General features: G+C 46.6%; 1 long non-coding RNA gene across 3 annotated transcripts in view; it reads right to left on the bottom strand.

Annotated features, from left to right (window-relative positions):
• The window catches only part of LOC135904090 (uncharacterized), a 181,717-nt gene that overhangs the window by 53,047 nt on the left and 105,668 nt on the right, over window positions 1-23,002 (bottom strand). The window contains exon 1 of one of the 3 annotated variants that reach the window (XR_010565009.1): window positions 6,667-6,681. The exons of the other annotated variants lie outside the window; for them this stretch is intronic. This is a non-coding gene — a long non-coding RNA (uncharacterized lncRNA). Of the gene's footprint in view, window positions 1-6,666; window positions 6,682-23,002 lie in introns of those variants that run through there. 3 annotated transcript variants of the gene reach the window in all.

Raw genomic sequence — 23,002 nt, 5'->3', positions numbered from 1 at the left:
ACTAGGTGTCGTCTAAAACACGTTTGGCTGGAGCACGAGGCTCTTATACCTCGCCGCCGCACATAAAGATCCCGTCTCGAACGCGTGCAATTCGTTCTGACAGTTTTTCACGGAGACGCTAACCGATCTGGAAAAACTCGGTAAATCAGCAATGTCGTCCAGGCATCGGGACCTTTAAGTTTAAAGGCGGGCGCATTTTTATTTATTTTTTCTCTTTCTTTTTCGTGTTTGTCTGAGGGCACCTTCTCAGAGCTGTCGGCTTCGGTAAAAATTACCCATGCGATAGAACCAAACCTGCATGCACTCTACTCCGGGGCAATGGCCAGCAAAACTGACAAGTCTTCCGCTTCACGACTCCGCAACGTTTATACGTGTGACACTTTTGTGAGATGAAAGCTTTGTGAAGCTTGGGCCCACTGATGCTCTTGAATTTCGTTCTCAGCGCATTAACGTCTGCATATATAGGTCATTGACACGCATCCGGCTAAACGAATGTACAGGAACTTGCGGGCCTCACCATGCCGCGCACGTATAGTGTTTCGTGAACTTCGTGATCAAGTTATCTATATGTGTTTTAAAAAGGCAGGGTGGTAATCTGGCCGAGTTGGTTATTCACAGTGAAATTATTTTAGTGCCGACAGACACTGGTACACAAAATACACGAAGTGCTTCGTGTGTCCTGTGCCTCCTATTGTGTCCGTGTCTGTCACCGCTAAATAAGTTCGCTATTTTAGATATGCTTGCCATGCACTCAGCATCTGTACATTAGAGCGCAGCTTCTAGGCGCCCGCTCCTACGGTGAGCGTCGGCGTCGGGGTAACCGTGCGAACGAGCACAGCTAAGGATGAAAGAGCGGAGGAGGAACGCGCAGCGGAAAAATGAGGCTGCAAGTGGAGGAGGAGGCTATGGTGAAAGCGTGAGAAGAAACGCGTAATGCGGCGACGATGGCTACGAGATGGCGCCAGAGTAGCGCGCGTCGTCTATACGGAAACAAAGCGCTGCGTGAGCGGAGGTCTGTCTGCGGCGGCTGCTGTGAATCGAGTCCACGCGTCACCCACGCGCTGCCTTTCGCAATCTCCGGGTTAGCGAGGCAGTCGCGCTATGCTTCGCTCCGTTTGCAACGTGCCGCGCGAGACAGGTTGTCCGCGCCAGCCAGTATATCGCGAAATGAAAACACGTATACAGCTGCGCTCAAACTTCGCATGAAGGAGCATCGTAATCGTCCGTGAATTTCTTGTGTGTTTGTTTGCTCGTTTATTTTTATTTGTTTTTTCTTATTCCTTCAATCGTTTCGCTTCTTTCCGTCATCGAGCTTGATGAATGTTGTGCAGTATCGAATAAGCATCGCTGGAGCCTCCGCGGTGGCTTCACCCTTTCCTTCTCCGCAAGTACGCCATCGCGACGATGCACGCACGCCGTCTATAACTGACAAACAATTATCCCGTCACCGCAACCCCCCCCCCTCCTTCCCACGATCCAGAAGGACAACAGCATTATAATAAAACAAAGGAAGCAAGTGGGGAAGGCGGGACGATGGGCATCCAGCTCCGCAACATCCGCCACACGAGAGAACATGGCCATTTCCTCCCTTGTCAATTACAAGGCTCTCATTAGGCTAATGCGGCGCCGCTGCCGCCATCGTGACAGGCGACACCCCGGGCCGCAACGAAAGCGCAACCCAAGTCCGGCAGCGGCGGCAGCATGCCGCTACACGCGCCCGTCGCGTTGCCTGCTTTGCTTGGTTGCTCGCTCGCTTGCTGATGCTTGCCGGTTGCTGCTGCCGTATACGTGAACGATGCTCTCACGCCGCCCGGGGTCCGACGACAATGCCGACGCGCTGTTGCGCGGATCGGCGACGCCATTGTGCGCGGCCGGCGCGCGTGCGCTCGTGCGGTGTCATTAGCGTTTTGTACTCGGAATTGTTCTTCGCTGGTTGTATACAGAGAGCCTCCCCGCCCCCTGCCCACTCCTCCTACCCCCATTTTTTTTAGCTTTCCCTTCCTTTAATCCTACACTGTACATGCGAAACTCTCGAACGGTTGCTGAATGAAAGGCTGGACGGTGAAGGAACCAGCACCTCACCGTATATCCTGCAGCCCCCTTTGACAGAAAAAAAAAAAAAAGACGAAATGAAAGAGGACAAGCGTGTTTTTATCTGCTTGCGTGTGAAAAATGAGAGAAAGGCAGCGTAACGGCAAAATTCGCACGACCGTTTCTTTTCTTTCCTTTGAAATCGTCTAAGCAGACTGTCGTTACGTCTGCATTAGATGGTTTTCAGTGCCAGAAGAAAAGAACTAATTGCTCGTGAGCTCCCCTCTTACAGTGCGTTTTGGTGCGGACAACAGCGCTTTCTCTCCTGCTTAAGTGTGAAGTGAGCCGTCATAATGATTCTTTCTCTCAATCAATCTTTCTGTCTGTATCGCTATTACAGACTAGCATTTCTTGTGTAGTAACGTTTCATTCAAATATCGTTAAAGCTGTAGTTCCGGAAAAAATGCAACAACTTCTCAGACGACGTAATGAGTATATAATGGAAAGGTGCAAGTAAATCGACGCTAGATTATTTGTCATGCACGAAAGCGACCGCATTCTTGCTCCCAGTTATTCAGAAACTTTACGCGATACGCCTCCACCGATATATCAAGGTATCAGCTTACTATACAAACCTATTCGCACATTGAAAACACACGTGCTCGATGTCTTGAGCCTATATGTATACGTGTGTCCCTTCTCTTCGTTCTTGCCTTTCCCCTGGCTACCCGCAGCAATGGTGCGCGTCGTCTAATAAGGCTCGACGAAAAAAGAATCGAAGTTGCTGCCAAGCTGAAGCAGCATGCATGCCAGGGCCCCGCATCCGCAAAATCTCGTACGCTGCAACTGTTCGTAAGAAAACACTCCAGCCAATCCTGATGCTGGGCATATACTATTAGGGAATACGGCCGACCACTGGCGAAAATCCCTTGAAAACAAGGGGTCGATTTCGCAAAGCTTTTTGTTCGTGAGTGCATGCTCTTCGCTAACGTCCGGCAGCTTTCGTTATTAATATGTCCGGCGTCAGTATTGGCTGCGATTTGCTCTCACGAACAAATACAGCGTAAGAGGGTTGTGCGAACTCAATTGGCATATATACCGGGTTTAATATATACATATATATATATATATATATATATATATATATATATATATATATATATATATATGTATATATATATAAATATATAGGTCCAGGAAGTTTATAAGTTACCTGTGGCAGAAAGCACAATTCTAACCCTTGATCTAAATTATTCCATCAGGCGCCATTACTTCTACGAGAAAACAATATGCCTAATTAAATAAAAACATAACTACCCTAACTAACTGTTCATTTAATTATTTACAAAATTTAAGTTATGGCGTTTTACGTGCCAAAACCATTTTATGATTATGAGGCACGCCGTAGTGGAAAACTCCGGAAATTTCGACCACCTGGGGTTCTTTAACGTGCACCTAAATCTAAGCACACGGGTGCTTTCGCATTTCGCCCCCACCGAAATTCGCCCGCCGTGGCCGGGATTCGATCCCGCTACCTCGTGCTCAGCAGCCCAACACCATAGCCACTGAGCAACCACGGCGGGTTAATTATTTTACGGCACATATTTAAACCTACAAATTACAGCCAGTGAGTTCGCGAGGCAAATTCGCAAATTAATGTCTCGAAGCTGGTGCAGTTCTGAGAATTCGTTCCAAGTGGATACGCCTTGCCAACTCATCGGCTATAATCTGCAGATTTAAATATATGCTTTAAAAGAACTACATGAATAGTTAGGGTTAGTTATGTTAATTATCACACACTATCAATCAGGTGATAGAGAAATGTGCGGAATATAACCAACCCTTATATATAGCTTTCATTGATTACGAGAAGGCATTTGATTCAGTCGAAACCTCAGCAGTCATGGAGGCATTACGGAATCAGGGTGTAGACGAGCCATATGTAAAAATACTGAAAAATATCTATAGCGGCTCCACAGCCACCATAGTCCTCCATAAAGAAAGCAACAAAATCCCAATAAAGAAAGGCGTCAGGCAGGGAGATACGATCTCTCCAATGCTATTCACAGCGTGTTTACAGGAGGTATTCGGAGACCTGGATTGGGAAGAAATGGGGATAAAAGTTAATGGAGAATACCTTAGTAACTTGCGATTCGCTGATGATATTGCCTTGCTTAGTAACTCAGGGGACCAACTGCAATGCATGCTCACTGACCTGGAGAGGCAAAGCAGAAGAGTGGGTCTAAAAATTAATCTGCAGAAAACTAAAGTAATGTTTAACAGTCTCGGAAGAGAACAGCAGTTTACAATAGGCAGTGAGGCACTGGAAGTCGTAGGGGAATACATCTACTTAGGGCAGGTAGTGACTGCGGATCCGGATCATGAGACAGAAATAATCAGAAGAATAAGAATGGGCTGGGGTGCGTTTGGCAGGCATTCTCAGATCATGAACAGCAGGTTGCCATTATCACTCAAGAGAAAAGTGTATAATAGCTGTGTCTTACCAGTACTCACCTTCGGGGCAGAAACCTGGAGGCTTACGAAAAGGGTTCTACTCAAATTGAGGACGACGCAACGAGCTATGGAAAGAAGAATGATAGGTGTAACGTTAAGGGATAAGAAAAGAGCAGATTGGGTGAGGGAACAAACGCGAGTTAATGACATCTTAGTTGAAATCAAGAAAAAGAAATGGGCATGGGCAGGACATGTAATGAGGAGGGAAGATAACCGATGGTCATTAAGGGTTACGGACTGGATTCCAAGGGAAGGGAAGCGTAGCAGCGGACGGCAGAAAGTTAGGTGGGCGGATGAGATTAAGATGTTTGCAGGGACGGCATGGCCACAATTAGTACATGACCGGGGTTGTTGGAGAAATATGGAAGAGGCCTTTGCCCTGCAGTGGGCATAACCAGGCTGATGATGATGATGATGATGATGATGATGTTAATTATTTAATTAGGTGTTTAGATCCTTCCTAGAACTAACGGGCACATCATCGAGTAATTTAGACTAGGGTGCGTTATCTGCCACAGGAAATCTTTAAAATTTTTGGACCTTCTAAAAAAGGACACCCGGTAAATATGGGCAAAGAAACAGCGGTCTTTAAGAGGACAAAATAAGATGACACCCACCTGCTATGGCTTAGCGTTGTTTTGCGTCCAGTTATGTTTACCTAGCCGCCTGACTCAAAGGCCTGGTTCAACTGCGACCTCGTCTTTAATACTGCCCCGTATTCATGAGAAAATAGAATAGCAAGCTTAACAAACCAGCTCGAGAGAACAAGTGAAGGACCGCGCAAAGATCAATGTAACGAAAAATGTTAGGCGTAACGTTAAGAGAAAGGAAAAGAGCGGTGTGAATCAGAGAGCAGATGGAGACAGCCGATGCTCTTGTTGACATGCAGAGAAAAAAAAATTGAGCTTGGTAGGCCACGTAATGCCTAGGGCAGATAACCAGTGGACCATCAGGGTTACACAATGGCTGCCAAGCAAAGGGCAGTGCAGTTGACGACGGCAGGAAAGGTGAGCTGGGTTGATGAAATTAGAAAATTTGCAGGCTCAACTTGGAATCAGCAAGCGCAAGACAAGGAGTAATTGATCGCTTGGAGATGCCTTTGTCCTGCAGTGGACATAAAAATAACATGATGATGATGATGATGATGATGACTATGATGATGATGATGAGAAGATCAAGATTCATGGTAACAAGCGGTAACTATATATCCGAAATGTACATCTCAATTAAGTTTCCCCAAAATACAGTAGGAATTGCAAACACGGGTAACTTATGTAAGAAAGGTGATGCCGCTGTCGAACGCGGCTCGAAACGTATAGCTGACTGGTGGCAGCAAATTATAGTTCGCCGCGTGAAGGTTGCAACAGCAGCGCTATGACAGCTCATACACTGGCACTGTGCATTAACTAGAAAGGATTACTGAGCTGTTGCTCTATTTTTCTCCAGAGATCGAATCAAACAGTCGAAATATATCCCGGAAAGACAGCGCAGTTCGGTGATTGATACCTGCCCCTGAGGCTGACAGACTAAATTAATTTTTTTCCGTACGGCGATAGGTGGGCTCTCTATTGGAGGTGCAACAGCAGGAGCATGCGCACCTACATTCAAGGCCTTCCCCCTTTTTTATTCTGTACTTGTTTAATTGTGTGCCTTTGTTTCAAACAAACGCGCGTTGAAAGTTGACGCTCGTGTTGTGTCCTGTCTTTTCATCCCCGTTTTTTCAAGCGCCTCACTTTTTCTGCATTCACAACAAAGTTGAGTTGAATTTGATAAAGCCTAAGTAAAAATAAATCAGCACTTTTGCACTGCTTCCGTTCATTCCTATCACGAAAATATAACAATTACTTTCGGCTTTCGTTTAAATGTTCACCCTTGAAGGAAAAGCGAGTATCGGGGAGCCAACTACTTGGCTATCTCGGTGTCCGGTGCGCCTAGAGGCAGTGTCCAGCTATAGGTGCACGCCAACGCGCGGAGTTGCGCTCTGTGTGCCACACAGGCCCGAGTTGCAGCCGTCCGGGCACCGGAACTGGCTGCCAAGTTTGGTCGGGAGTGCAAGCGCTCTCTCCGCTGCGGGAGCGACGCGTTTCGGAAACAGCCGCGGACTTTCCGGAAACGCCATACCTGACCAGGCTTCGGTCACGCTCGCCGGAAATGGAGGTCCACGGCTTCCGGAACGCGGTCGACGTGGCGGCCGCTGCTGTTGCCCCGACTCGACAGCAAACGCACACGCGCCGCTAATGAACGAGGCGCGGCCAGGCCACTCGCGGAAACACAATCCGCGGCAGATCGTGAGGCCTAAAACTGCGAACGGTCGCAAAAGAAAAAGTAGAAAAAGATCTAGCGTGTCTTCTCAAAGAGTTAAGAGGGCGTGCATACGTCACTGGGCTGCCATTTTCGTATACAGCTCGAGTTACTTCCGGCGAAGCTGATTAAACAGCGCCGGCAACTTCTTGGGCGGCCGCTATACTAGGCGCGCGAAACTCGTGCTCCTACTCCTACTTACTCCTACTACTTATTCCTACTCGTGCTCTGCGCTCATTCCTCGCCGCGAATTTTTCAGAATAACGACCACCTTCTTTCTTTATTTTTCTGAGTTAAGTTTTTTTCCTGCGTCTCCCCCTCAGCATGCTTTATTATGCTACGGTTTCTATTGGTGCCTGCTCTACTGCGATAAGGTTTACATGTCTGTACAATCGAGCGCGCGATGCCGCCTATAGATTACGTTCACGCACTCGCTTCTGGATTTTTAAAAAAACTGCCGACACAGCTGCACTTTATTGGCACATGTGTTTGAATTCATGCACTTCCTTTCTTATGCCATAATTTCATGCGATGTCGGCCTGCAGAGCAAGCCGGACCTCAAGGAATCATCTTCTATCCTATCCTATCCTATTCTATTCTATCCTATCCTATCCTATCCTATCATTCCATACTATCCTTCTTCCTCTTCGCCTTCACCCAGTGCAGGGTCGCAAACCTGGTTAATCACGCTATTTTTTTCTTTCCTTTCTCTGTCCCTATATCAGGGAACTATTACTTAACTGTTTCACAAATTACCAATTGTTTAGGAATTTTAAGCGGAATCCAAATCTCCCTGTCCGAATTGTAGAAGTGGATGAAAAATTAGGAGACTGCGTATAGGTGTTTAAAAATCTATTCACAAATGTGCTTTGTGTCCCTTAGGGGGGGTTTTAATAATAAATAAAGGGCATTTCTTGCTATTCATGGCACGGCAAGTTTTTTTGTTTTTCTTGCATTCCTTCGTGTTGTCTCGCATTACAGATGTGAACAATATCAATGTAAAGATCTGAAAGTATTTATGTGACGTTCTTATAGTGTACGTATGTTTTTTCGACATAGTTTGTCCCTTACTGCTATGGCACCAAATGCATCAAAGAAGACATATATATATATATATATATATATATATATATATATATATATATATATATATATATATATATATATATATATATATATATATATATATATATATATATATATATATATATATATATATATATATATATATATATAACTGTCGTATTTGGCTTGCAGGTGCATAGGGCTATCGCCTCGACTTTAAACATGGTATCGAACATATGCTACCACATTTTGGCGGTGTGTACGTGCGCCTGCAGCCAGTCGTAAAGCGTCTTAATGTAAGGTAAGAAACGTGAATTCTTGCCCACTTTGCAACAGGCGCGCAGTCTAAAGGACCTCCTTTCCCGTTCCGTACTCGCAAAGAACGTAAATGCTTCTCTACTAATTGTAAACGCCCTTAAGTAGGCCGCAATACGCCGCCCTCGTTGCCTCTCTGGCCGTGGTATCCGCCTCAGAGGCGTCGATGACCGGCGTATAATTTGGCTCCGCGGCGCCTGGTCTACTTGCTCGCGGAAACGGACAGGACCCAAGCCACATACCACGGGCGATTGCATCGCCATTACACAATCGGTTGACCGGAGGAAGGCCGGACGCGGGGCCGCACACGCCAGCAGAGTCCGCGAGAGTGTCGACGCGCTCCAAGAAACGGCTCAATTCGCGCGCGCACGCGCGCAAGCGCCCAGAGCGGCACCATGTCACGCCCAGCTCGTGAAAACGGCGGCGGGGTATCGCGGTGGAATAATGAAGACGCATCGTCGACCAACTGCCCAGGACGCGCTGCGCTTACTATCTATACGCCGACGGAGGCACCGATTTTTCAGATCGCGCCCCGCCGCCAGCGACCGCGTCGACACGCCCGTCCAAGGGCATTCCAGCGGATGCATGACATCCGAGTGAGAAAGACGATGTGCCGTCAGGCTGTGGCGAGTACGTCTTCGGGTCTTCATCGGGAATGCCAGGTGTGTCGCAACCCGCGCTGACGCGCGTGGATACAGCGTTCTCTCGCCGAACCGTCAACACGTAGACATGCGCAACGTCGTCGTTCTGACTTAACGCGCGTATAGGTGACCCCGGTACTCATGTCACGCTCCTAACTTCCTGAATTTCTTCTGGCGAGTGTGGTGTGGTGAAATTGTGCAATCATTGGCTCATCGACTTGGTGCGGAAGCATGCTTTCCTGCTTCCTTGGGCGTTCGTGAGTGAACGCCGTGCATAAGCATAATATATATCAGGTGACCGCGAGGACCGAGAAAAGAAACTTGCCACGTAACAGCCGTTTATTGTAGAGAAAATATCGAAAAAGAGTGGCTGTGACTGGCTTCTTGATTCTTTTATTGTTTGCTACCAAACTGAGTTTCCAACAACACGTCTATTGGGACTAATTCGGGTTGCTTGAGCACAACCAGGTTGCTTTGTTGATGGAATCTGCAAGCAGAACAGTCACCAAAAACTTTAAAGTGACATAAGAGGCTTACTGAGGGTGTTCTTACATGGTTGTAACAAAAATCCATTCTTGAAATCAAGACTTCGAGGACAACCCGTCTGGTCGGAGTAGCTGATAGTCAAAGGCAAAACGGACGCTGACCAAAAACATTAAAAGCAAACAAACCAACACGTTTCGACTCCCATATGGAGGTCTTGCTCTGCTCCTGTATGGGAGCCGAAACGCATTGGTTTCTTTTCTTTTAATGTTTTTCGTCGGTATCCGTTTTACCCTTGACTATAATATTCTTCCTTGACTAATGGCGTAATGTCTAGACTTTACGTAAGGTGCCATTAGTAAGATCATATTGCAAGCCACCCTGTTCTCGCGCATTCGAAATAAAGTGGGGGCCATTGCAAGAACATGGTATGGACAGTAACAGTGAGAAAGTGGATTTGACATAAATAATTTATATTGCCTTAAAAAGGCGAGTTCGTTATCGCACTATACCACTGCTTCAAATAGAGACAAGATACGAAGGAAAATGAGAAAGTCTTTGTTCCTCTTTTTTTTTATTAGCCAAAATAACGTACACACAGGTAAATACAGATATAAACGTACTATTCTACGTACCTTACACTATTTTTCCACACAGTTCCCAAACCGGTGCAGACATTTGTCCTATCGCAGCTCTAAATTTGAGATGCCCCTGTCGTCAGTCAGCGACGCACGTGGCCTCCCCGAACGCTCATTGTCATGCAAGCCTTCATGGCCTTTGCGAACTCACAACACCACCACCTCACACATCGCAAAGCGAGACACCTTTTCCGGTACGTGGGCTGCATTTCCCTGTGGATTTCGCTAGGCGTCTGTCCTCGCTTCATCGAAAACGAATCACACTTGGATGCTCGTACGCCGGGGACGTGTGAAGCACAACCGCCATCTTCAACAACTGGCCGCAGCGCCGTGCCGCGGAGCTACCAGCAGATAAGGCGGGGCCGATCCGAGAAAGGTCCTCCGCTCGGAATGGATATGTCGATTTCGCATTTACAACCGTAATTTGGCTAAAAAAAGATAGGCGCAAAGACTTTCTGATTCGTCCTCGTATCTGTCCAAAAACGAAATCTGTCGACTGCAATTTCTTTTTACTCTCTATTTTATTCTTCGTGGATCAAACGGGCCTACCAGGAAAACCTGCGACCGCTTCCTACAAGGGAATATGGAGCAATAAGCGGAGCAACAAACCTTCCACCGCAGCGTACATGCACGTATCATGGATGGGAACGCCAAGCCGTACTGAACCAATCAAAGCACTTGCAACACAAAGAACGGCTGCCGTACGTAGTGCGTTGTTTCCCGCACGCTTACGGCGAGCGCCGCGTGAAGTGGTCCAGTTCACAGAACATGATGACGTAATTAAAGCGGACCTCCTGTCCTACCAGAAGGCTAATGTGCGGCAATTTGGAATTAATTACTCGGCAACTGGAGGGGCAGCCGATCGAGATGGAAACGATATAGGGGCGTCGTACAAGTTGCCTGAGAGCCCGTGTCCCGAAGAGAAGCCGAGGAAGGCGTATACGAAGGCATGCGGCGCCGTACGGATCCGTCTGCAGTGCCCGTATATATACGTGTCGGCCATGCGGTCTCAAGCAACGACGGCATAACGGTGGGATGAATTTCTGTTGCCGCAATTACTGCCTGCGAATGCCGCCACAGCAACATGAGCTGATCACTCACGTGGCGCCAGGCGTACAACATAAAAAAAAACAAGCACGAGTAAGTATTACACAAGAGATGCTGAATCGAGGAACACCAGAAGCGTGCCTATAGGTATTTGGGGCGTTCTTTCATGTCCCCGCTCGAGAGTAATGGCTTGCGAAAAAAAAAAAACAGCGCATAGGACCTGGTGTCAGAATTTAAAGAAAGAGGAGGTTATATTGTAGGCCCGACCTTTTTCGAGGGAGAGCCAGGCAACGTTGCTGCCACCACCGCCACTGGACGGCTCAATCCGTCATGACAGACCTAAAGCGCCGCTGGACACGGACGCAGCCTTTGCCGCTCGACGCGTGTTTATGTGTTTATAGGCGTCGTGCCCGCGGCCGGTGACGTTGCGAAATCAACTGGTTTCTCGTGCGTCCGGACTTCGTCTGCCGTAATGGAAATGTCGTCGTCGCTGCGGCAGCCGCCGCGAAGACGCTCCGCCGTCCAGTGTTACGGGCTTATATACAGTGGCCTGGGGCGACGCAACTCATCCCTGAAGAAACGCGTTCTCACCGTCTCAGACCGAGACTCGTACAGCAGAAGGCCGGCGAAGTGCCATTAAGGGCTGGTGCATGTCCTGTAACGCTATTTGACGTTGTAGAACAGGTGCCACTGGCGCCCCCTGAGACATGATCGGGTAATTACCGAGCGCGATAACATTTGTTCACCTCTAGGGGATATTGCTTTGGCTGCCTTTAATCGTTCAGTTGTGGGAAACGCGCGAGCAACTATCAGTGACCTCTGTGTGCCCGCACATGGTTGTTTGAGAGTGCATGTGTGCGAGTGCATGTCTGAATGCGTGTATTTTTATGCGTTATCTGTGCCGGGGATTGTGTCGTATGTGTGTGCGCGTATTTGTACACGAGCCTGCGTATTCATTTGTGCATGCGCATTTAGGTAAGTGTGTGCCCGCGTATTTATCTACTTGATTGTGTGAGAACGCATGTCCCCTGTACATTCAACCCTGCAGTTGACAGCTGTGCGGCACAATGAGCCAGGGACGTTTTTCTTTAAAATATTAACCGGAGCACAAATGAAGACGCAAATACATTAATCTATTTGATAGCGTATCTATTGAAACTTGTGCTAGTATCCTGGCTTGCTAAAGGCATATTTCACTACTGCCCGGTCTTATTCCTCAATTTCAAGCGGTGCCCTGTGTATTGAACCCTTGAACATTTCATTAGCGGAACACCGCTAAGAGTAAACGGAAGGAATGTCATCCATTTCAATCACTCCACCTGAAGAGAGGAATTACTTTATCTATCGTGGCTATCCTTGAAAACTCTGTGCGGAATAACAAAAATCGGGTAGTAATACACGCACGTACATGGGAATATATCGCGTTGATTTCTCACTTACCGCGAAATAGCCGCGCATTCTTCAGCTGTGAAGTCGACACTTCCTCTCCACGCGCATTCAAGCATTGCGCTAAAATTATACCAACAGTGCGGCAGTCAACCGTGATCGCGGAGGCAACTCACGTCTGTTGAATAGTAATGATTATAAACACTATACATGCGCTTTCCTCGCGGACAAGCTACGCTTGAATTCAACTGCCTTCAACGCCAACAGAAAAATGCACTTTTATTTAGTTGTTCCAAGGAGACCGACTTAAATGTCACTGGTTCTTAATTGTTCATGTCACATAAGGTCTGGACGTGGGTCAGCTAGCCTTGCGGTCCGCGCCACTGACCACCTATCAGGAAAAAAAAATGAAAACGTGTTGTTTGCTTGCTGTTCTCAATCCTTGTGCTCTTCAGGGTCCATATTCACAAGAAAGCTCATACTCTAAAATTGTTTCTTAAGCGATGTCGCCAAAGAGCAATAATTCAACCATTTAGTCACGGTACGAGTCGAAGAATAAATGACCGACTATTGAGCAATGAAACAAACGGTCATAAGTTTCGTATCTGCTGCCTAATCGCCAAATTCCATATGAGGTTGTCTCGCTCGCTGGCTGAACGGATAGAGAATTAAACCCTCAAATTCGTGGACGCTATACACCTGAGTTTCAGGGGCGGAATTCGCAAAGCTTTTCATTAATAAGTGCTCTTTGCCATTGGCCAGCCAACTTCATTATAATAATATGTCCAGCGTCAGGATTACCTTGAATTTGTTAAAGGGACACTAAAGGAAAAAATGATTTCTTCTGCATCAGTAAATTACTGTTCTACAACACCAAAAACACCCCTCTTACAACGATAAGACGTTTGGTAAGCAAGAAAAAGCGCAAGAACGAAACACGGGTGGTGACACCTATACTTAGGTTCCCGGACCTGGGGGCTGTGACGTCTTGGATTTTGATAACGTCTTCTAGGGCCTACTAATTATATATAGCGGTACACATTGACTACATAGAGTTCTAAAGGAACCAAATATTAAACATGGCTCGTTTTGGGGACCTTTATTCAGCCAACGCGGCCCAAATGCGAAAACATACTTTGGTATCCCTGACGTCACGCTGACGTACCAGCGCTTGGGTTTCGGCGCGAAATTCAAATACTTATACTTGGACCTTCATTTTCTCATCTAATAATCAAAGTATATATATATTTTTAATGACTGCCTGCAGGGTTCTCAAGCAATGCTTCATTAGTCTAAACGGATTTATTGTTTCGCTTTAGTGTCCCTTTAATGTTTGCTTTTATAGACACTCACTCGGCGACGTGGCGGGATCGGCAAGATTGATATGTTAAAAATTAAATTAAATTATGGGGTTTTACGTGCCAAAACCACTTTCTGATTATGAGGCGCACCGTAGTGGAGGACTCCGGAAATTTTGATCACCTGGAGTTCTTCAACGTGCACCTAAATCTAAGTACACGGGTGTTTTCGCATTTCGCCCCCATCGAAATGCGGCCGCAGTGGCCGGGATTCGATCCCGCGACCTCGTGCTCAGCAGCCCAACACCATAGCCACTGAGCAACCACGGCGGGTAAGATTGATATGGGGTAACACTCTTCGGGAACTGCGAGATTCTGCACGAGGGCGCGGCTGCTGCCTGCCTCGTTTCTTCAGCGTCGTTTGTGCGGATTTATGTTTCAATCGGAAATCAAAGTGAGTAAATTTCACCTCTGAACTGCAGTTTTGGTCGGGTAATCATGACGTTTCGACCTGCCGTGGCCACCCGGTCGCTATGACGTTCTGCTGGTGAGCACGAGATCATAGGTTCTCTTCCCGGCAGCGCCGGTGACATTTTGATGGAAGAGAAAGAAAAAAAAAAAGTTCGGACACTTATATTTAGGTGGACGTTAAAGACCCCCAAATTATCAAAATCAATCCGGAGCCCTCTGCTAGCGCGTGTCGCATGGTCTACGTGTTTCCTTTGGAAGTTAGACTGCACGAATCAATCAACCAACTAGTACATTTATACCAAATATGATATTGTATTCAGTGAAACTATTTATTTATTTATTTATTTGTTGCTCAAGTATAACACTTCTCTTTCTTATGAGGAAAGACATGGGATGGCGAGTGACGTGCACGATGAGTTGAGTTCATTCGACACTATACGCGAAACTAATTCACTGGCGAAACAACAAACATCAGTGCGACATCGAGCATGCCAAGCAAACTAAGTTAACAAAAACATAGCCCAATCAAGTTCTTATTACGAAATGACTATAAAGCTCGTGCTTATAGATAAATAAAAAACGCCTTGTGATTTGACAGGAAGTATTACCACGTAAATTAAACCTAAGGCTTTGATTGGGGCCGTGTATTCTTCATAGCTAGCATGCAAGTATGCGATTTTTTCCTTCATTCCCGTCATCCGTCCTGGCTGAATTTTCCGGTTTCTGCACTGGTTGCCAAAACTGTTATTAAAGACGTGTCCAGAAGGCTCGAGAATTCGAGAACAAAGCAGAAGAAGTCATTAAGGAAGGATAAAAATGTATTAAATTTACCGTACCGCACGTACAGAAGTTATAGCTCGTAGATGAATTGGGTGATGAAATAACGGACAACAGGCAATGATCGAAGACAATTTTCGCAATCAGTTATAGCGACCGTGCGCCTAATATTACGGGCGGGCCCACCCGAGCTGTCGAGGTTCATCGAAATCCTTCTTCCCGAGCCGAATTAAAGGCGGTTGGCGGTGGAGCGGGGAACGGCGATGTGCGTGGCTTTCGTCGCACCAAGTAACAATTAGGGCTGATCTTTCATAGATGACGACGATATATGTGCGATTAAAGCTTGTACATCCAGCCCTCTTCCTCCAGGAATGTCGACAGCCGGGCCACCCCTTAAGTGGATCCATTAAAGTTGGGGTCCCCGAAAGAGCAAGAGCAGACACGGCCTTTCGTACGTATACACGTACGTATAGACAGACTCCGCGGTCGATTCCATTTGGTACGAGGTGTGCGCATGTTCTGTACGGTAACGTCTCAGACCTGCGACGCCTGGGGGCCGTCGGCAACGTCGCAAAGCGCGTCTTCGCCTGCCTCGGGGTTAAACGCACGCTTTCGGAGACAGCCCACGCTTCCCACGGTCCCAACGACGTCCTGCACAGCCCGCTTGCGACACGGCGGCCAGAAGAAGAGAAAAACTGATTACACCGACGTGCTTGACATCTCGAAACGACGTCGGCGTACCCCGTTATTACAAGGTCCCGTTTCGACCACGCGGCACATCGGACCACCGCCGACGGACACATGCGGAGCCCCTCATTCCTGCTGTTCGTCCCCCCCTCCCCTCTCCTCGTACCCCGCTTCGTCGCAGCCGCCTAAGTCGACCTAAGCCTACACACCCCAAAAACTGCGCTTCACGAAGTGCCCGTGCAGCGCGGCCAAAGGTGTGCGGTTCGAGCCTACCGGTCTGCGAAGTCGAGTCACGCCTGCACCGACACCGTCCGCGGCGCGTCCGTCCACTCCCGTGGGCATTGCAAACGTGGAGTCGAAGCATGGAACTATACGTTTTAGCGCGCGCTTTGCAGCGCCTTGGCACAGCCTGGTGGGCGCCGCAACACTGCGCAGTTTTAATGAGAGGGACTGCAACTGGCGGCGTCTCTTCGGAAGAGGGGTAACCACGTGTTTGTTCATCGGCGCTTAAAGCGTGTACCTCGCCAGACAGCGCGCTCCCTCGATATTTAATGAGGCATCGCGCGCTTACAATCCTAATTGCCGCAAATGTGATTGGAATTTCGGCTTATTTTCCCTATTAGCGGAGTGTTTGGCGCCGTTTGAATGACCTCTCACATACTGGGGGTCTCTTTCTTCTTTTTTTTCTCTTTTTTTTTCCTTCGTTGCTCCAGGCACTTGCGGTTCCGCGGACAGATGATTATGCGACACATCTCTAGATCTTCGGAGGAACTACTAGTCCTTTTCTATCTGGCAAAAGACGGTGAATCGTTCTTTGTTTCCCTTCAAAAGACGCGCGTTCCCACGGTGCGGTGGCGCTGAAACAGCTGTCGCGAGCTTCGCAATTCGATAAGCCCTGTGGCGAGCATACATGCCTCAAAGTTTCCGCATTTGGCGGGGAAAATGAAAAGGCGGCTTAGACGCGATGCGCTCGAGCTATCATTTAACAATAATTATCGTTAAAGGCTGCGTTTATGCCGTGATAGCATAATACGAGCAAGGCCGCGCTTGCACATTCATGTTAGCTTGCGAAACCTGACAAACCTCGACTTGTGCGCTAAAGCATATCATAGGTCCAAGGACATGATAGCTGCAATTACAGAAAAAAAATGTTTCTTATGAAAAATTCCTGCTTCTCTTGCTATCAAAGCAGTGGCAGCTACCGCCGATCGCGGATGCTTACTTGTTTACTTCTTTAAGGCACAGAAAAACTCATAATAATTTTTCCATTGAATTGAAATAATTTTTTTTTTAATTTGGTGCTTAGCACCGAGTTTGGTTTGCACATATAAATGAAATACATACCGTAAACAGCCCCATATATAATCAGGAGAACCATTCTTGTAGTTTCGCAATAAACTGCGGCTTCATTGAACCGAGGAGGTGGTATATTATACACACCAATAAAAAAACAGGAGCACATTTTATACAAGTTGTGATTTAAATAATTCGGAAATGCACTGGTAAGGCAAAGGACACTGCAGCGAAAATGCAGTTACGGACATCCAAGTAACATCACCCATTAAATTATTATCAAAGTAAACATCCAAGTATTAGCAGAAATACTACAAAAGGAACAACAAATAAATAACTTGGTGTCTGGTAGCAGAAGAATACGTTTAAACAACTTCTCAATATACTAACACATGCTCGGATAAACGCGAGATGGAAATGGCGAGAAGATTAAAGTTGGAAATGCCAAATACAAGGCACATTCAAAATCCGCTGCACTGTGCGATGAAATGATATCGTTGGACAAAGAGTTCCACTCGCTTATCGTACGCGAAAAGGATGAATTTCTGAAAAGGCGAGTGCATGGCTTGTACTAGAGAAGATGTGCGCATAACGATTACACAAAGTGTGCGTCTTGAATGGTTGAGCAAACGTGTGGCCATGAATTTTGAAGGATCCATGGTAAATTGAATGCAATAATTTTAGCCTAGCCACATTTCTTGGGAATGCTAACGTATAGAAACTTTATTTTGAAGCATGAGAGCAGAAGGTGAATCGTCAATTTTATATTTGTTACAAATCAAACGAACCGCGCGCAGTTGAACCATTTCAAGACTTCGTATGTCTTTATTGCAGAAAGGGTCCCCTACTATACCGACATACTCCAGTTTGGGTAAAACGTAAGACTTGTATGCCACGAGTTTAACAGAAGCAGGCGCCAACCTCAACTTGTGCCTAAGAAAGCTTAGATTGGAAGAGGCGAATGAGCATATGTTTTAAATGTGCTTTGACCATGAGGGTGTACTTGTAAGTGTGATGCCTAAGTACTTACATTCTTATACTTTCCTAACAGGCTCATCATTAATAGAGTTTGGCATTAATAGATATTAATAGCTATTGTTATGTTCTTAATGTACATAAAAGAACGAATGGGGCCGATAACACTTCCCTGGAAAACACCAGACGAAACAGGTAACGACTTAAGAAAAGCCGCGTACTTCATCCACCTGGGATATGTGCGAAAAATAAGATTTTAGTCAATTAGTTATAAAAGCGGGTAGTCTAAAACATCCGAAGAAGAAGAAGAAACGCTATTTAAAAAAAAGCTTTACCATTTTCAGTTTTTAATAAAGATAGCCTAATTTCATACAAATCTTGGCCAATCCCCCACAGTGGGTGTGCGCCATCGCATAAGGAATACCATACCATACCATACCAAAAAGAATAGTCCTGCAGTTTTTGTTGTGGTGGCTTCAGGTGGCTGCTCGAAGTCCTTGGACTCGGGCAGCATTTTCGGCTTGCCGGACGGCCCAGAGCTGGTCTTCCAACTCCGAACTATTGAGAGCCGCCTCCCAGCGGCGGCGATGCTGATGGAGCAGGTCTATGGCGGCCCCCGCAGGTGGGGCTGTGTCGGGAAGAAGTGAGTTCAAAGCTTCCTGTACTCTGGTAACGGCCGCGGTTATGGACGCGTTGCGAGCGGAGGTGGTTTCAGTACCATTGTTTCCGGCACATTCCCAGAGCATGTGTCACAGCGTTGCTCTCTGTCCGCAGGCTTTACACGCATCAGTTGGGTATGAACCTGGGTAGCAGTGATGCAAGATGCCGACATGAGCTTTTTTTTTTTTCACTTTGCTGCGTGGCACGCGGTCGAAAGCTCTACCGAAATCGAGAAAAATTAGATAAACCTGGCCACCCGCGTCGAGAGCTAAGGCAGTTTCGTGAACGGTAGACACCAATTAGGCGACTGTCGACAAACGTTTCCGAAACCGATGTTGAAACTCCGATAGCAGCTTATTGGTTTCAAGAAAATCTGTAATGAAGTGTACTATAACGTGTTCTAACGATTTGCAGCAAGTTGAAGTTAAAGAAATTGGTCATTAATTTTCTTTGAGTAATCGGTGAAGCAATCGCGAAGCCACCTCTTTGTTATGATAGTTACATGGGTATGGTAGTTGTGGAGGAGGCATTCAAGTTGTTCAATTTTATTGACAATGCTTCGCGCGTTAAAATTAAGCCCTCTTAATTTTTTTTGCAGCAATTTGCGTATCGTGTCATATGATGGCACGAGCTTCAGATGCTTCCGTCGTTCCTATGACACATACCCGCTACCCTTTCGCCTAACCCCGAACATAAAGAAGGCTGCCGAGTCTAAGCTTATCGTGACATGCTTTCCACTGACTTTATCGTATTTGGCAGGATGCCAGATCAGTTTGCTCTTGCGCAGTGTGACCTCACTGTAAATGTTCTGAATGCATACGTCATTGCCCTCCAATTTACTAGCCCTCTTAGAACGACTTCTTTTTCCACGAAGTCCTGGAAATAGGCGATGGTGGGTCTTTTCCCAGCCCATTTGGCGAGACGATGAATCTTTACAAGGTACGTGCATGGCTTCCCCAGTTTCTTTGCAAATAGCTCGTCCAAAATTTTCTCGCGCAGGTGCTGTCGTCGTCGCCGTCGTCTTTGTTGTTGTTGTTGTTGTTGTTGTTGTTGTTGTTGTTGTTGTTGTTGTTGTTGTTGTTGTTGTTGTTGTTGTTGTTGTTGTTGTTGTTGTTGTTGTTGTTGTTGTTGTTGTTGTTGTTGTTGTTCAAATTACCGCGGTTAATATCATCGTCCTCCGTATAGTGCTCCGAAGCAAGCCTCTAGGTGAGTTTTATGCTTTAGAGCACGAAGTCAGGAGAGGAAAGGGTCTCTCACAAGAAGCGAGAAAGAGAAAGCAGGACATAAAAGAAAATACCGATACAGAACTGTAAGATGCAGTTTTCATGCGACTCGCTGAGCGAGAAGGAGACAACTATCACTCAAATCATGCACCTATATCGCACTTCGCGAACGCGCATTGCGCCTTCATTGACGCTCCGAAACATCGGTGTGAACGAACACCTTCCTTCGGAAAAGCAAGAAAGGAGCCACGAAAACTGTGGGGGTATAGAACCGTATTGTAAGCACCTGGAAGACGCCGCACGGCACGCATGTATCCAGGGCCAAATCCGGCTGTCATTCAAGCGCGCGTACCTGCCTCTTCTGTCGCCGCTGCAGGATGAGACGAGCTTAACGAGATGTACGGTGATTGTAGCACGCGCCCCGTGAAGGACCGCTGCTTTGTAGCAAAGAGAAGGCCCCGGTTGCGAAAGAATGGACCAATGCGGTGGCGCAGCAGAAGTGAAGCACATCAGGAAGCGAAGGGCGCCCGGGCGCGCTTCGCTTATTGATGCGCCTCCCTTCTGCTCGGCGGACTTCCGTGCAGCAGCTATTTGCTGAAAAATGGTTGACACAGTCGCGTAGCCGGATCTGAACCTCGTGAAGTCTGTCGTACTATAAATCCCTACATCTCCTTCTCGGCCTTAAATTTGCGTTTCGGATTGCATTCAGCCAATTTGCTTAGCATATTCGCGCCTTATTCGGAATGCATTGTACATACGAGGGCACTGTAAAAGCCTAAAGCAGTCAACAGGGTGCACGCTTACTATCTGCAAATATTGTGTTTACTTACATGTTTGTTCGAGCATACGGCTGCAGATAAAGCCCTGAGATAACAACTAAGTGAGATCCAGGGCCTGGTATATTTGCTTTCATTTCTTTCTTTCTATTTCTGAATGTTCACAGAGGGACGAATTGACAATAAATCCTCCTGGATGTTTAGGCATATCTACGAGACACAGATAAATATTAACTGGTGTCACCTAGATAGATAAGCTTTATTAATAGATCAGTTACGTGGTGACAAAGAGACATGAGCGTAACAAGCGCTGGTGCACGACTGAACGAACAAAGTTTACCCTGCATTTAATGTGCAAAAGTCCCTCATAAAGCAAAAACTAGAAATTGTTCCTTTTATTTTTCTGGCCATGACAGTAGATTACTGTATTTAAAGAAATTGTATTTTCAATAAAAGCTCAAATTTTATAGAATTTCATTAGTTAGCAATAGGCTTGTTGTACTATCCACAACGGAAAGCTCGCTCCATAACGTATCATAAGTGCTGCTGTGGGCTATGGCACTCCCTCCCCGTCAAGTTTTCCTCGGCTACACAATAATTTTGAGCCATCACACTCATTGCAGCAATGGGCTGCTCAGTTGACTCGGCACTGCACGGAACTAAAGGGAGCACGTGACGCCGCGAGAGTGCGTGTGGTGTTGGCATCCGGCTGCTTTCGAATGACTGGACGGACAGCCCGAAAACCGAGCGGGCGGACCGCAGTCGCAGCTAGACGGCGAAGATAATCGAAACGGCGAAGCACTCGCGGCCCTCGGCTGCCTTTTGTCGGTTCTCGCTGGCCGTCCCTGCACGACGAAGAGCTTGTTAATTTCTCAACGCTCCGCAGCTTTGCGGCGGTCGTGGCTTGTCAGCCATTGTTGCTGCGGCCATCACGTGTGCCTGCACGACTGTTGCGTATGTTGTAGTATCCTGTCATACTAATGCGGAAATGTGCAGTCACTGTCGTTAGCTGACGCTACCTGCGGCTGTTAGCAACTGTCACGCGGCGCCTGCAGTCGTGCGCGTTGAAACTGTCGACTGACTAGTGAATAAGTTGGAAAATAACTGTTGTTAACAATTAATCTTAAACTGTAAATATTACTTATATAGTTGCAGGGTCAGCTGCTCATTTCAAAGAATTTCCTGAAAGCCACCGACGCCGACAATACAAATACGCCTGTTCATCAGCGTTACATGATGAAGCCGAGTTGCAGTGCCCAGCACAGGAAATTGGAAGCTAAGGTTAATTTTTTTAAAGCACATTATATATTTCTGCACGTCTGAGTTAAGTCTACATATAGCCAGACTGAACATAACATAGATATGTTAACCTCGATAAGCAATTGCTGATATTTACTAGATTAATTCAATGTGAATGCTTCGATCGTCCGTGGAAAGAAGGGGGGAAGGAGCACTAACTGCGCAATCCGCAGTTGTTGTGTTTTTCCGCCACGTAATTGACATTCCCCGTAATTCTGTCAGCAGTGTCCTATTCTTCTGTGACATCGATGTTCTTAACGCCTTACTTTTAATTCGCCCCTTGAGCCGCTACTGCTTGCTCAAATGTTTAGTTTACATAGCGTCTGCACACTATTCTATTGCATACGTCTGGCGTGAGCCTTACGGACTTGGCCCAACCATTACTACCTCTTTTTGTTATCCTTTCTACATTTCAATATATTTTTTTTTAATTGTGCAAGTCGGAACTTCGCAACGCTAACTCTAAAATAGACTGAGATGATTCTGACGTGTCAACAACTGCGTGCGTCACTGGTGACCTTGCACACTCTCATTCTGCAAAGTGAGATTTCTATTCTTCGTATAGCTTACAAACTTGTGATTTTGAGCACACTGTGACACACTCGTACGCTCAGAACCCATCGAGTGTTCTGTTACACACCGCCAAGAGGATCGAAAGTCCGCCTACAACATTTAAAGAAATGCTTCACCTATATGTTGGGATCGAACCTCTCTCTTCCTGCAAAGCAATCCAATGCTCTAGTCATTGTGCCACGATCGTATGCATGCATATCTCGAGCCAGAGTCGCTCTTCGAAACGTCTGGCTCGTACGCCAGGTGCCAGTTTCTCGAATGGTTCCCTCGTGACAGAAATACCACGTTGGGACGCTCTGTTACAATGCACTGTCTTCGGGATCGGCCCACATTTTCTGACTGCAATGGATTTCTTTGATATTGACCCACGTTTTCTGTTAAATACTGGATACCTGCGAAGTGGATAAAGTCAATCTATAATGCTGTAGCATTAAGAACGGTTCAGTTTCCTTGTGCTTTCTTTGACTTCATTGTCTGTTTGCTGCATGTGTGTTTGTTTAGCTCTGCTCGTCAAACAACAGAAAACAAGGGCACACAGTTTGTGGTATC

The sequence above is a fragment of the Dermacentor albipictus genome, chromosome 1 (genome assembly GCF_038994185.2).
Source record: "Dermacentor albipictus isolate Rhodes 1998 colony chromosome 1, USDA_Dalb.pri_finalv2, whole genome shotgun sequence".
Taxonomy (NCBI): domain Eukaryota; kingdom Metazoa; phylum Arthropoda; class Arachnida; order Ixodida; family Ixodidae; genus Dermacentor; species Dermacentor albipictus.
Note: the sequence above shows the minus strand (reverse complement) of the source record. Positions and strands in the feature narration are given on the sequence as shown.